This window comes from Ochotona curzoniae, unplaced genomic scaffold (assembly GCF_017591425.1).
Source record: "Ochotona curzoniae isolate NIBS_2020 unplaced genomic scaffold, NIBS_Ocur_1.0 contig_517, whole genome shotgun sequence".
Taxonomy (NCBI): domain Eukaryota; kingdom Metazoa; phylum Chordata; class Mammalia; order Lagomorpha; family Ochotonidae; genus Ochotona; species Ochotona curzoniae.
The window spans coordinates 778,045-794,185 of record NW_024466454.1 but is presented as its reverse complement, the minus strand read 5'-3'; the positions used below and the strand labels follow the sequence as shown (position 1 = coordinate 794,185).

The window sequence follows — 16,141 nt, the reverse complement described above, 5'->3', positions numbered from 1 at the left end:
CTTTGATTTTTCAAATACTCAAATTTTAGCATATGAGACTTCAAGGGTATGTGAACACGTATCTTCTTCACTAGCCTACCTTTCCCTGCACAAAGAACAAGATCACAGAGCTTACCCCATAAGGCATTGTTCACCACAGCAGGAACATGTAGCACTGGAGGCAATCCAGCTGTCACATGTACTGTGGTCAGCTGGAAAAATCCACCCATACATTTAGATACATCAGCGGATTACTAATTAACAACAGAACTGATGCAGCATATAAACGTATGTCCAGAAGAGAGCCTTTTCCTAAACTTCCTGTTGTAAAACACCAGCATTACATTTTATCTAAGGAAATGTAAAACTACAGATAGGTAAAGAATATTCCAAGATTTCTCCACTTCCTCTGGGACTATAAAAATCATTTATTCTAAACCCTAGGTTGATTTTCAAGTATGACATTTTAGAGGATGCTACTGCCTTCCAATATGTCAGATTTGGGAAAACTGAGATTATCTGATGATACTTGGAAACGACTGATGCCTAATTTGTACCACCTACAAAAGTCTAAAAGTTTCCCCAGATTTTTTTTAAATCAAGGTTTCCTCATTTAAACAAGTTCCCAAATACTCTCAGAATTTGGGACTTTGAGAGTCTGCAACACTAAATCATTCAAAACAGTGTCTTTCAAGAATCTTCTTTCTGTTAACATTTCCTATACTTGTAGTCAGTGACTCAACTACTCATTTAAAAGCAATTTATGAAGTATTAACATAAGCCAATCACTATAAATGACATGGAAGCAGAGCCTTTTTTTTTCTCAGCTTAGGAGACAGGGCTCAATCACAAAACATTCTAATAGTTCAACATAAAGCTAATAACAAGTACTTAACATCTGAGGTAGCAATCAGACAGGCAGATTGGAAGAAATGGAAACAAAGATACTACAGAAAAGAATATCTTCTATCTCCCATTCTGAACCATAGAGTAGAAAGAGGAGTCAGAATTGCTTTTCAACTCTGATTTACCTTCATGCCAAACCAATTCAACTACCGTAAAACTAGACCTCTGGGGAAAGTCAAAGTACTATCCAGCTCAAAGAAAGAAAGTTAGTTGCTTTAGCTCAGAAGGAACTAAGCAACAACATACAAAGTTGAGGATTCCAAATGTGATTTTTTAAAAAATCTATATATTGACACTTTGAGGCTGTGAACAAAAAAGTTAGTGGCAAACTATTTGCTTTGGATTATTTTCAGACTATAACTGAATTGCCTCTGAGTAATCCACACTACTGACCAATCCCATCAATGGATGGTATATTGTTATTTTCTATCTGAAAAGATCAGAAAGAATGCGACTAATTCAGAAAAAAAAAATCACAATTTCCACTGAAGTAACAGAAGAGGTTGGGAAGTTCCTTGACAGACAATTACAAAGCACTAGCCCTCAAATCTCCCCCCACCCCGGATACCCACCAGTCAGCTCAGGCTTCTGCCTGACAGATGATGCCACAGGAATTCTCTTCTCCAATTGGACCAACATCTACACTAAAAAACAGAGAGATGCGTAACAGGGTAAGAACCAGAATGCAGTGGAGCAATGTAAGAGAAGGGAATACATTTACTACAAATTTACAATGGCAAAATTTGCAAAACAATATTTTATTTTTTAAAAAAATATTTATTCATTAATTTTTTTTGGAAAGGCAGATATACAGAAAGAGACAGAGAAAGATCTTCTGTCTGCTGGTTCATTTCCCAAGTGACTGGATCAGCCAGAACTAAGCCTATCTAAAGCTAGGAGCCAGGAATCTCCTCCAGTTCTCCCATATGGGTGCAGGGTCCCAAGGCTTTGGGCCATCCTCTACTTCTTTTCCAGGCCACAAGCAGGGAGCTGGATGTAAGTGAAGCAGCTGAGACAAGAACTGTTGACCATATGGGATCCTGGCACATGCAAGGTGAGAATTTAGCCACTAGGCTATCATACCAGGCCCATGAAATCCATTTTAAAAGAGATTTCTAACTCTCACATTTTAAAAATGTTAGATGTGCCAGGTCAGGCATTTGACACAGTGTTTAAGATACTACTGATATAAGGGTTTGAGTTCTAACTCCACTTTCAATTCTAGCTTCCTGCCAATAGGCACCATTAAAGCTAACAAATCATGAGGCAAGTACTTGGTTCCTGCCACTCACTTGAGAGCTGTAGACTGAATTCCTGGCTCCTGCTTCAACCTGATCCAGGCCTGGATGTGTTAGACTTCAGGAAGTAAAGCAGTAGATGGATCTCTCTCTCTCTCTCTCTATTTCTCTCCCATCCTTTTAAATCGAGTGTTTTCTAAAAAAAAAAAAAAATTACATGCCCCATTTTATGCTTAAATGCAAATATATAACCTAAAATTGCAAAATGTACCCAGGGAACACAATCTCTATAATCTTTCACAGATACAGTATAAACAAATTATCAACAAATTGAATGTAATCAATTTCTTCATGCAAAGTGGCCCCCATTTCCATAACTCTGTTAGTATATAATTTTAAAGTTCTTGGGCCATTTTAAGTAAGCTTTCTTTGTTGACTCTCACTTGGTAAAATATCTTGAAATCTTCTTTAAGTAAACTATAATATTCCCAATGCCATAACTTAAAAAGTATGAGAAAATTATCCAATATGGTCCTTTTCCTAGATAATTAATACAGGTACTCCTTGCGCATCCATATTATTGTGAATGTTGAGAGTCTTCCCTTTATTACATTATATTCATAGACATGAAAAGTGTATTTTGCCTTCCCCTTACACTACCTTATGCTATGAATGTTATTAAAATTGATAGAAAAAATGCAGAGATCATGCTAATGAGGACAGAGAAAATTTGGTCTCAAACACTCATAAAGTAGAAAGTACTCTCTCATTTTCAGATAAAAATCAATAACATAAGTAATTATAAACTGGTAACATGAGTCTATCAGTAGTTAATTTTCTTCAGCTTACCAATACTGTAATAATCAAAATATAACAATAGAAGAAAAGATTTGTTAACTATGCATCTGCGAAAGTATCAATATGCAGAATATGCTAGGAGCTCCAGAAAGTTAATGCCAACAGTTCTTTTTAAAAATGAGCTGGAGAAAACAAATTGGAGGTGGGGGAACACTTGAAGAAGGGATATGGAAAATCCCAGAGCCTATGGAATTTAAAATAAAATAGAGGGGAAAAAAAGAGTGCTCAAGGTGATCAATTGTGCTAAAAAGAAAAAAAGAAGTAGAGGAAAAAATAGAAATGAGCAAACAATATGAACAGGCATTTTTCAAAGGCTGAAATACAGATGGTCAACCAACATAAAAATGCTCATGATAATTAGCAATCAAGGAAACAAATAAAAAACCACAATGAGGTTTTATCTCATCCCAGTTACAATACAGTTACTATCCAAAATACAAAAAATATCAAATGTTGGTGAAAATATGGAGAAAAGGCTATCCTTAGGCACAACTGGTAGGAAAGTGACCCAACATAATGATTTTGAATGGCAGTACAGAGAATCCTCAGAAATCTAAAAAATAGATCTAATCTATGTAGCCAGCCATGCCTTTCCTGGGTATAAACAAAAAGGATATGAAATCAGCACATGAAAGAGTTATCTATAACCTCATGTTTATAGCAGCCCATTTCATAATAGCTAAGATAAACAATCAGCCCATATGCCCATTAAGTAATGATTGTTTAAAGAGAACATGATGTATACATATGTTATATCTACATGATGAAATAACACTTGGTCATAAAAAAATGAAATCCTGTTATTTGCAAGAAATAGATGCAAGTGAAGACCATTATGCTTAGTGAAATAAACCAGACCCAAAAAGATAAATGTTATGTCACCTTTGGTTTTTCTCTAATACAGAGAGAACAATAACAACAAAAATCTAATGTGTAAGAGTTAAACTGACATCTTAAGATTTGATTACTGTCTATAGTCCTTGGTCATATTATGTGGAACAGAGGTCCTTTTTGTTTGTTTGCTTGTTTGGCTTGTTGAATACAATATTCAGTGAAGTATTAATCCTTTGATTATAATACATATCAAAAAACTACATGCAAATATACTAATACACATGCAAAAAAACTAAAAGCAAAAAAAGAAAAGAAGGAAGGAGGAGGAACAGAAGCATCCTTATGTCCTTAGAATTGGATTTTTGAAATACAACAAGTCGGGCCCGGCGCAGTGGCACAAGTGGTTAGGGTCCTCGCCTTGCACGCCCGGGATCCCATATGGGCGCCAGTTCTATCCCGGCGGCCCTGCTTCCCTTCCAGCTTCCTGCCTGTGGCCCAGGAAAGCAGTCAAGGACGGCCCAAAGCTTTGGGACCCTGCACCCGCGTGGGAGACCCGGAAGAGGCTCCTGGCTTTGGATCGGCATATCATCGGCTGTTGAGCTCACTTGGGGAGTGAATCATCGGACAGAAGATCTTCCTCTCTGTATATCCGTCTTTCCAATAAAAAAATAATAAAAATAAATCTTTAAAAATAAAAAAGAAATACAACAAGTCTGTTCTATAGTAATAAAAAATAAATTTAAATTTTTTTTTAAAAAGTCAAATGCAGCAGAGTCCAAATACACTATGAGATATCGAGATTTAAGATCAATACTTTTTATTTTGAGAACATGGGACTAAGCAGGTAATTATAGCACTACAAGGTAGCTGTCTGCTTAAACAAACACCATTGAATGTTTCTACTGTCAAAGCAGAACAGGAGTGTAACAATTAGCCTTAAGAAAAGTGCATCAGGAAGAAGTGACAAATGTCTAGCCTGAGGCAAATATCAATTTGGCAGACTTTACCAAATATATCTAGTAGTAGATATCCTTGCCTCTCCACTTATTCCTGCAGGACTAAAAGAGGAAAATGTGGCAGACAAAAAGTGGGAGGCACAAAGAAAATAAGGGGAGGGAGAGAACCTGGATCCCAGGCTTCAAATAGTTAAGCACAGGCCACTTTCAACCAATACAAACAGTTAAACAGAAATTGTTTTACAAGCTGGCACCCGCTCACATAATGAGATGCATTGTCAGTTCCCACTAAGTGAAATATTTGTGTTGCCATGCAGCTAAACAAATCCCTTTTTTTCACTTTCACTTAAGACAGCCTCCTACTCTTATTTCTCTAAACAGCAGAGGCAGGCGTACGGATAACATGGAGTCTGGGCAGTATGTCTCCTGCCGCCCCACAAGGAGAGTATTTATGTTAAGATTCCATGTTCAATGGGAATTATAGAAACTCCATGCATTTAGAGTCGATACAAAATTTCTACTATTTAAATATCTGCACTTACCTAACAATGTAACAAGCCACAGAATGAAATATTACAGGAGTATTAAAATCACTAAACATTCAAGAGTGTGTCAACATTTTTTTTCATTTCATTTGCACATTACTATTCATAATGCTATGGAGATCTCCTATATAAAATATGATGAATTCACAAGTATGATTATCAAATTTATGGTGTGTGATCCCTATACCACACATTATGGTTTTGCAGCTTGTTTGCCCTAAAGTAACAAAAATTTGCATAGAGTTTAAATGAGTATGGTCTATACAAACTATAGTTAAAATATTATTACAGTTACGTGCTTTTTGATATAAACCACTAAAACATATTTCTTTCTTCTTTAGGGCAATATTTTACTACAATTAAATGAAAAAGCTTAGCTTTGCTATTTCTCTGAAAACAAAATCATGACTGAAAGAGAAGCAGTTCAAGAATTGGACCTGAAAAATCATAGAAGTTTTAAAAATGAAAGTTGGAAAAACTCAAAGGTTAACTATTTATCTTCTTTCATCTCTAAAATAAGAGAATTGTTTCTGTGAAAAATAAAGAGAAAAAAATTTCCCAAATTTCTGCCATCTAGATAATAATGATGAAAAAGCTGTTGCTGGGGTGGGTGGGAGACTGGGTGGGGCTTCTCCCTCAATATCCCCCTTTACCTCAGATTCATGAAGGAAACAATATGGAAATAATAGTCTTACCCACTTCCCTATAGCCCTTGAACCTTTTTACCATAATTAACAATGCAAAGATTGTCAAAAATATAATAAAAAAAGAAAAAAGAAAAAGCTGTTGCTGGATTTTTCTTGTCCTTAAGCTGCTGTTCAGAGCAAGCTGGTATTTTTAGACCTCATTTCCAGAGCCACTCCCATATTTGCTATCATCACCATGACAATAGTCAATCTCCACCTGCCTAACTTAATATAAGGCTGCCTGCACCTTTTTTTTTCCAGAGTTCAAAATCAGAAAACATTCCAAAGAGCAACTGTCTTTAAGAAAAAATCCTTCAATTAAAAAGGAAGAGGGACAAAATGGATCTTCACACCTCTTTTCTAAGATTTCGTAAGGTGAATCAAACTCAAAAATAATTTTACAATTCTGTTTTTAATATATTCTTGGAAATACATTTGACCTTGAATAGGGTACAATTGACAGTTGTCACCAAAGTAATTGTTCTCTTCTTACTCTGACCTTTTTAAACTCTTGCTCCAGTGAAAAGTTAAACCATGCTTGAAATAAAACAAACAAGACAAGACAAAAGAATAAAGACGACTCTCTAGGATGAATATAAATTGAAGGAAAGGTCAAAAAAATGGCTGAGACTGTGTTACAATTATTAAGATTTTTCAAAGAAAGGTACTTTCTTCTTGCCTAATTCTGGATTATGTTTGCTTTCCATGAGTATTTAAAGAATACTCTGTAAACCCTTCCAACTTGAAACAAAAGCAGCAGACTACATTTTCCAAAAGGAAGTCTAAAATAAGCGAAAATGTGTATTCCTTTCCATTCTCATAAAATTTCAACATTGAAGCTGACATTCAAGGATGACTGGCTTTTGTGGCAAAGGGGTATGTTCAATCCAGTTCCCCAAACACATCAAGCACCTCTAGGCAGATCACTGCATGGTCTAACACTAACCTCATCTAGAAACAACTGGGAAAAGAAGGTAGATAAAAGGCAACCATGATTCTAGAAGATTTCTCATAGAATAGGCTTGCCTAAAAATCATTTCTCTCTCATGTTTTAATTCCTGGATTATCATCACTAAAGTGAGTGAAAATTAATTCAATTATTATATTGCATTCTTGATCTCTAGAATATTACAAAAGTCCATTGCTTATTAATAGGTAATAAATCCTTCAGTCCAATCACCTCTTAAAACAAAAATGTTCAGCTTGTCGCAGACTTACATCGGGGTTATTTATCAATGGTATCCATAAGTGGTTGAGACAAAACAACCCAAGGACGTTATGTCTTTCAAGCTCAGCAGCACTTAGCAGATTTCTGGGCCTCCAAGGCCTAACAGATTTAACCAAGACTTTTCACACAATCAGGTAGAAAGGATCAAGCTAGTCAGCAGATGTTTTATTCAGATAACAAAGAGAATATTTTAGTGACAATGTGAGAAAAAAAAAACAGTAAACTTGATACAAACCCATTGAACCATATCTTCCATTTGGCCCTGCAGAATTCAACCTCAAACTTCACAGGAACATTATCTCTATTCTTGAACAGATACAAAGACAATAGTACATATGTACTTTATAAGTACAACAAAATAAAATATTTGGAGGAAATGAGCACATCACTTTTAAGCAAGATAAAATGGCTGAACTCTCTCTAAAGACTTAAGAAAAACAATAACAACTAATATTCTAGTCTCATAGAAGGGAAAAAAATGAAGTTGGAAGATTCACGCAATGCTTCTGTATCTGGTTACCACTGACATCAAGCACATCTTATTTCATTGCCTAAGCTATTAAGAATACACAAATAAGAAACAGTTATTAATATTCTAAACCTTTCTAATCAGTACATCTAAAATAATAAAAGTTCTATCATATAAACAAAGTTAACTTTCACATTTGTCAGTCATTTCCGTTCCTGTGTGTGATCCTTCATGATTGCCCATTACTTCAACTAAACTTGCTCAAAAAGAGCCAAAATAATGTTGGAGAGAACCCTTTCTTACTTAAGAACCAAGGAAAAGTGTAGTTTTGACTAGGAATCAAGGACAGCATGACCATTCTTGCTCTTTTCAGAGACGAAGTTTAAAGAAAGTAGAATATTACCTGGTAAACTTCAGCCACATTTCAACTTTTTTTTTAAAAAAAGTAAAGCTGAGGATAAAGAAAGTTTACAAAAACATCGCTAAGCATTGGAGTAGGAATTATTAGAGCCAGCTTAGAGCCAACTTGCTTTCCAACCATCTGCATCAAATATTCTTCATTAACACAGAACCATATGGAAAATGAGCTAGCAATTAGCATAGCTTCTGCACGTGCCTCTAATACAGCAAATTCCAAAATTTTAGTGAAACTTTTAAACTACTTCTATGCTGCTTCTATGTAGCATCTGGCAGCACTCCCTGGACTTGACTCATCTTCCAAAGTGTCATTTCAAGTTATTACCACATTATTGAAATAAGATATAAAAAAAGGTTTATTTTTATCACTTTCTTTGCAATTGACATCAGTCATTAAACAATCCTCAGTACATTGAAATAATTAGCATCTCAGATGACAACAAATAACTACATGATAAGTCACATTAGTAGCTTTTAAATTTAGCAGTTTGTGTCTCTTAACAATGGACATAAACTGTTACAATGAATGATGTTAACAGGCAGACCTGTTTTTGAACCCCCAGAAACTTTTATACAGTGATCTCAATAAAGAACTAGCATAAAATAATTTCATTATTGTTCTTATCAACATCAGATTACAGATAGGACATCATGTCAGACAGCACTAGTGAAACAAAAAAATAATGGTCCTCAGTAGCCTTAAAATCCACATGGGGAGATTAAACACATGCATAAAATAACTTGGAAAAAAATAAAAGGAGCAACAATATCTTGAAGAGTCACTTCTTTTCCCCTATACCTTCATACAGTTCATTCATTCTAGAAAGATGCCCAGCTGATAGATCAGGAAAGTCACAAATCTAGTCATCAACTCTGCTCACTAAAACAGTTTTCCTTACACAGGGGTTGCAACCACCTCAGGAGAAGGAACAGAGGAGTTTGGTATTTTACCAAGCCATGATACCACAGGAGACTAAAACTAGCCCCATCACTTGGGTGCTTTTTCCAATTTATATATTTATATTATGTCCTGTTTTCCGCTGCTACCCTATAGTTCAAGCCATCATCATCTTTCATTGAAACACTTTTGTATTAGCCTCCAAACTGATGCCACTTCAACATTTGCTTTCCTGGCAACTTTTCTTCCTCTGCACAATAACTCTCTGAGGAATGTAAAACTCTTTACGGTGGTGCTCTCTTAAATTCTCCAAAGGCTTCGTCTTTCACTTGGAATAAAGGCCAGAGTCTCCATCAGGGTCTTGAGGATACTGTCTGATTTAGCCTTAAGTTACCTCTTTAGCATTATCACCAGCTTGCCTTTTGCTCACTCAACTGATACTATTCTCATTACTGGTACCAACTCTTCCTTCAATAGCCAAACATTGCCCATTCAAGGACATTCTGTATACTTTACTTTTGCATGAAAGCTGTTCCTTTAGCAATTTGCACAGTATGCCCACTAATTTATTTCTGGCTTTTCATCAAATGTTTTCATATCAGAGAAGCCCTCTCCACAACCCTACATGAAATTGTGTCCCCATCACTCTCAATAAATATTACTTAAATACATAGATGAGTGAATGCAAACCAAGATCCTTGAGAGCAGTTACTTTTGACTCTTTTGTTATACTTTGTTATATACTTCCAGTATCAATAAGAGTGCCTTACTTGTGAAGAACACTGATTGAACAAACATTTGATGGAGAAGTGAATGAACACTGCAGTGATGTACATAAGAGTCAAATCTAACGGTTAAAATCTGGATGACTGCTGGCATCATCAAAAATACAAAGCCTGGCTCAGCACAATGGCTCAAATGGCTAACCTTCCTCCTGCAAGCACTGCTATCCCATACGAGAGCCAGCTTGTGTCCTGGCTGCTCCACTCTATCCAGCTTTATGCTTATTACCTGCCAAAGCAACTGAGGATGTGTCAAAGCCTTGGGACCCTGAACTTGCATGAGAGACCTGGAAGAAACTCCTGGCTCTGGATCAGCTCCATTCTGGCCATTACAGCCACTGGGTAGTGAGCCAGTGGATGGAAGATCTTTCTCTCTGTCTCTTCTCTCTGTAAATCTGTCTCTCCAATAAAAATAAATAAGTCTTTTAAAAATTAAAAAAAAAAATCCTGAACGATACTAGGGGGAGGAGATGATAAATTGGTCAAGCTGAAATGACAATAGAATATCAAATATTAATACAGGTAAATAGGAAAGTTCCAGACCCAATGGAATTGTTCCATAAAATTCAAAATTTTTAAATATATACATAGTTAAGAATATATAGTTAAGAATATATAGCTAAAAATAGATATATAGATATATACATATAGTTAAATAGACAGAAATAAGGCTCAGAAATAAGCTGGAAGAGCAGATGTGCAATCCACTTATGTAGAATCAAAAGGCTTTAGAATAAATCAGACATATAGGCAGGGAAAGGATCAAACTTGGAGATGTCAATATTTGGTTTCTAAGTAGAAAAAAGTGGGTTGCTCCCAGAAAAGGCTAAAGATAAATAATTACTCTTTAAAAACTTCTTAACACCTACTATGTGTTAGGTCCTGTGCTAAGTATGGTATTCCTTAACTACCACAGAAAATGAGAAGAGCCGGGTTGAGGAAAAGACACTAATTATGGAGTTAGGTTATGTCATCTTAAAGGCTCTAGATTCAATAAAGTTTTTGAAAATCAAATGGAAGCCAGATTCCAATAGGTTGAGGAGTAAGGACATGAATATAGGAAATAAAAACAATTGTTTCAGGTGGTTTTGACACTAAAGGAGAGAAGGGAATAATAATATCTCCAAAATCAGCAAAATTAAGAAAAAAACCTTTTAAGATGATATCTGAATTGTTAAATATCATGTGTTGTAATAGTATGTTGCATTTATATGGTATTTCCTAGTTTCTAAAGTGTATTCTCAAACACTATGTAGTGAACTCTCTACAAACTTGCAAGGTTACAGGATAAAGATGTTTGAAGACAAGATATGCAGACTCAAAGAAGTCCAATAGCTCCCTCAAGACTGCAAAGCCAGAAACTAGTTTAAAGGGAATGAAATTATAATCTGAATATCCAATACCACAAAAAAAGGGAAGGAAGTCTCTCTGAGGAGGATGATAATTTAAAAAGCATGAGTAGAGAGCCACCGTAGGAAAAGATGTAAAACATTTCTTCGCCTGGGACAAAAAGGCAAAGATAAACAGGTTGAAATGGTAAGATAACCTTAGCTGGTTTGTGATGAAAACACATATTAAGGCCTAAATCCCTAGGAGTGTGATATGCCATATTCCATTTCACAGAGAAATATCTATGGAAATACAGGTGTAAAGTACACACTTGGACCACCATCTCAGAACCCAGAAGTCAAGAGACATTATTTGTATCTCACAGGTTATATTGTGGTGGAGACAAATTATTTGACAAAATCTGATAAGAAAAATGTTTGAGGGAAGGAGACTGGTGAGGAAAAGAATTCAAAATGAACCAAGAAAAATTATGTTGCCCATATTGACTTTTAAGAGGATTCTTGAAAAAAAAAAAAAAAAAAAAACCTCCTGCAACAACTGTTCATATTCCCTCAAAACTTTATCTTCAACGTGGCTGTATTAGGAAATAATCCTTGTGAGTGATTATATCATTGGGGCATAGTCTTCACCAATGGATTCTGCACCTTCTAAGTGAGGCCCCAGAGAGATGCCATGAAGCTTCAGTGAGATGACTGTTTAAAGGAAGCCAACACAGGTTTGCCATTATCTTGATGTTGAACTTGCAGCATTTTCTTTTAGTGCAAAAAGTTCTGAAACCCACATATATAACAGATCTTTAAAAAAAAAAACTCATGGAAAGTATGCATTTTAAAAAATCTATGCATGGATTTCAAAATCTTTTACACTGACATATAATTCTTTTCCACATATATTTAAAATACTTTCCTAAGAGTTTCTTCTATTTATAAGCTGCCCAATCCTCAGCATTTTGTTATAACAGCATGAACAGAGAAAGATATTTCCTGACACATTTCCCTGACCTACTCTACATTCAGTACAACATCACAGCAGTAGCCAGCATTGTGGCATGGCAGGTAAAGCCAACCAACCACCTGAGATCCCAGCATCCCAAATGGGCACTGGTTCTTGTCCTGGCTGTTTTACTTCTGACCTTGCTCTTTGCTAGTGGCCTGGAAAATGTAGTGGGAGATGGCCCAGGTATGTAGTGACTACACCAAGTGAAAGGCCCAGAAGAAGTCCTGGCTCCTGGCCATTGTGGCCATTTGGGGAGTGAAGCAGTGGATGTAATCAATCTCTCTCTCTACCCCCATTTCTTCCTTCTTCCTTCCCTTCATCTGTAACACTTCCTTTCAAATAAACAAATAAAACTTCAAGAGAAAGAGAAAGGAAGGAAGGTAGAAAAGAAGGAGGAAGAGAGGGAGAGAAGGAGGGGAAGGAAGTTAACAGAGAGACCGTGCACAAGAGAAAATCTCTTAAAATAGAAATAAAATCAGATTTTTCTGCTAAGATCTCATGCAATTTCAGCAGAGAACTCATCTGTCTTTATTTCCGCTTCTTCCTCCTTGTAACAGCCAAGTCTTTCCAAAGACTTAAATCATGCATGTTGTGACAACTCCCATTATGTAATTACACTAGCCTCTTCATATTATCCAAAGCTTTTTATTTCTTTGTGCAAGGCTTGATTTTTATAGTATCACTACAGTTTTATAAATTATAACAATTTATTTTATAATATAATTATAAAAATGTATTTTAAGCTTATTATTATTATTGTTATTATTTTACAATGTGTTTTCACATACTCTGGAGTTCCCCCTCCCACCTCTCCAAGTCCACTCCCTACACTGTTTGCCCCCATCTTATTGCAGTAGAACATTCCTTCATAATCAGTCACACATCCATTATTCTGTTTAAGTATAAATTTACATGGCACATATGGACAATGGCAGAGAGTCCAGCATCCTGTTGTCAAGACAAGCGTAACAGTTTCTTTGGAAGTTCATCTTTGGTTTGGAAGTAGAATGTATACTGCATTGCATCTTCACAACTGGCTATGATTAGTTTTATTACACAGTTATTATACTTCCCCTTAAATAAAAATCCATGAATCAAAATCAACAACAGTAATAAAAATATTACAATAGCATGAAGTTAAATAACATGCTACCAAATGACCAATATGCCACTGAAGAAATGAAAAATAAAATAAAAACTTTCCTAAAGAAAGTGATGCTGCATATAACCAGTGTGTTACTGAATAAATTAGTAGGGGGAAATTTTTTTTGAAGAAATGAAATTAAACATAATTTTCACATACCATGAGATGTAGCAAAAACAGTATTAAATAGGACTTTTACACTCTTATTCTTACACTCATCAAACTCACTCCACTACATCAGGACACTGCTTCTCTCATCTCAGAATTGCCTTTCCTTAGATATCTGCAATTTCTCTCCTCTGTTTTTCCTTTCTTTTTCTTTTTTCTTTCTTCCTTCTTCCTTTTTCCTTTCTTCCCCCCCCCCCCTTTGGTCTCATATCACCTAATCGGGAGTCCTTGTTTTATAATTTATACAATAAAAAAGCACATATCCCACCTCAGAACTCCCTACGTCTTTATCCTGCTTTCCATTTCTTCAGAGCAAACTCATCTTCTGACATCCTGTATTTGACTTGCTTCTCCCCCACTACCACCTCTGGAATATAAACATCACCCTAGTGATTCTGTTTCATTCCCTGCTATCTCATCTCCCCATTGTCTTTAAACAGAAACTGGTATATAGTAAATCCTCTATGATGACTTTCCATTAACAAGCCAGATATATTCAAAAAATAAACTATTCACATAACTGGACAAATTTTTCTATAAAAGTTTTAGTAGTCTCATAAGAACAAGGTAAAATCCCAAAAAGATTCAACGAACAAAACCAAATATTCAACTTTCTAAACAATATGAGGAAAAGAAGCACAAGGAAGAACCAACTGGAAAGAGGTATTTTTTAAAAAAGAATGTACCTTTAATAATTATGACAATCATTAATGCTGCTACTGGTAGTAAAAATGTACTTAAGTCCTTAGTGTCTCAGTTATACCTGGATTATCTCAGATAACCTTCCCACTTTCTTTTATTTTATTGAATTCTATCAGACATTATCTTCAATTCTAATAATTTTATTATTAAATATACTAATGGTCACATCCAATAGAAGTTATCAAACATATCTCTCCTTCCAGTAGTTATTAGGTTCACTATCATTTTAAAAAAAAGTATAGAGACAAAAAGGCAAGGAAAAATAAAACCCTGTTATATTTCAAAACAGAAAACAAGGTTTTTGAAATTTTCCCTAAAGGCTTAGCAAACCTATCACCGCCAAGTCTCCTTTATACCCAACTGGCATCCATGTCGTGGAGCTACATTCACTTCTTACACTTGCCTTGCTTCCGCTCCTAACCAACTCAAGAATATAGTTTGATGACTAAGAAAATAAGAAAAACAATATTTTCTTAATATCATCCCACTAACAACAATTATCTGGGTTCCAGTCAGTAACCCAAGCACCATCAAAGGCATCAACATAACTTTAAATGCTCTATAAGATTCTTAAGAATTCCATTTCTTAACTCAAATTACAGCCAATTTAAATATACTCAATAGGTTGCTGCAATGGCACAGCAAGTTAACTCTGCCCTGTAGTGCTGGCATCCCGTGTGAGTACAGGTTCGTGTCCTAGCTGCTCCACTTCCATTCAGCTCTATGCTTATTGCCTGGGAAGGCAGTGGAAGATGACCCAGGCCCTTGGAACCCTAAACCTACGTGGGAGACATGAAAAAGCTCCTAGCTCCTGGCTTTGGACCAATAAAGCTCTGATCATTGCAGCTATTTCAGGAATGAACCACCACATGGAAGACCTTCTCTATCTCCCCTTCCATCTCTGCAAAAATCTGCCTTTCAAATAAACAAATCATATTCAAAAGAAAATTTGTGCAATTATATTGTTTTAAATAAAGTATTCAAAAACAACTTATGAACAAAACTGAAAGAATGTACAAAACTAGTCATCTATACCATACTTCTCTCCAGAAGGTTAAAATGTAAAGCATTTGAATTTAAAAGGTTAGTTTCTAAAACCAGAATTATTATGTGTTCCATGCTACAAACTGCTTTAATCAGAAATCCAGTTTTATGGTTTGTCTTCACTTTTAAGATTTCAGAGTTTTATGAAATAATTTTTCTAAGACAGTGATCCTCAAAGTTTTTGATGATTAGAACATCTGAAGAATTTGTTTAACGAATACTTGATAGGACCAACATTGCGGCATAGAGGATTACGCTTCTGCCTGTGATGCCCGTATCCCAAATGGGTGCTGAGCAGAGTTCCAGTTCTAATCCAGCTCCTCACTGCTGGCCAAAGAAGACAGCAAAAAATGATGTTAAGAGCTTAGACCTAGAAAAAGCTCCTGGTTTCTGGTTTCTGGCTCCTGGTTTCAGATAAGATCAGCGAAAATCCAGCCAGTGTAGCCATTTGGGGAATTAGCTAGCAGATGAAAGATCTCTCTTTCTCTCTCACCTTCTCCCTCCCTCTCTTTCTCACTCTCACTCTGTGTGTGTATGTGAGTATGTGTGTGTGTTCCTCTTTGTAAATCCTACCTCCCAGATGAATAATAAATCTTAAAAAGAAAAGAATATTCTGTATCTCCTTCTCTCTGCATATCTGCCTTTCAAATAAAAATAAATAAATCCTTTTTAAAAAAGAACACTCTTAGGCATCTAGAGATTTCTAACGTAATAGTTTGAGATGCGACATCAAGAATCTGCATTTTTAATAAGAACCCAAATCCAGTTAGTTATTCAGTTGATTTATTCAGTTAGTGGTGCTCAAATCACGCTAGAAGTACTTTAAAAATTCATGAAAATGCTTAGTATATTAAAAAAAAAATCAAGGATGAAATGAAAACATTTTAACCAAAATTAAATTTTTTAAAAATTCTATTTTCTAATGAATTTTTAAAACACGG

General features: G+C 35.5%; 1 protein-coding gene across 1 annotated transcript in view; it reads right to left on the bottom strand.

Moving 5' to 3' along the window:
- The window catches only part of SOX6 (SRY-box transcription factor 6), a 472,980-nt gene that overhangs the window by 407,190 nt on the left and 49,649 nt on the right, over positions 1–16,141 (bottom strand). The window contains exon 3 of the mRNA XM_040989053.1: positions 1,458–1,529. The gene's annotated coding sequence lies outside the window, so the exon portion shown is untranslated. The remainder of the gene's footprint in view (positions 1–1,457; positions 1,530–16,141) is intronic.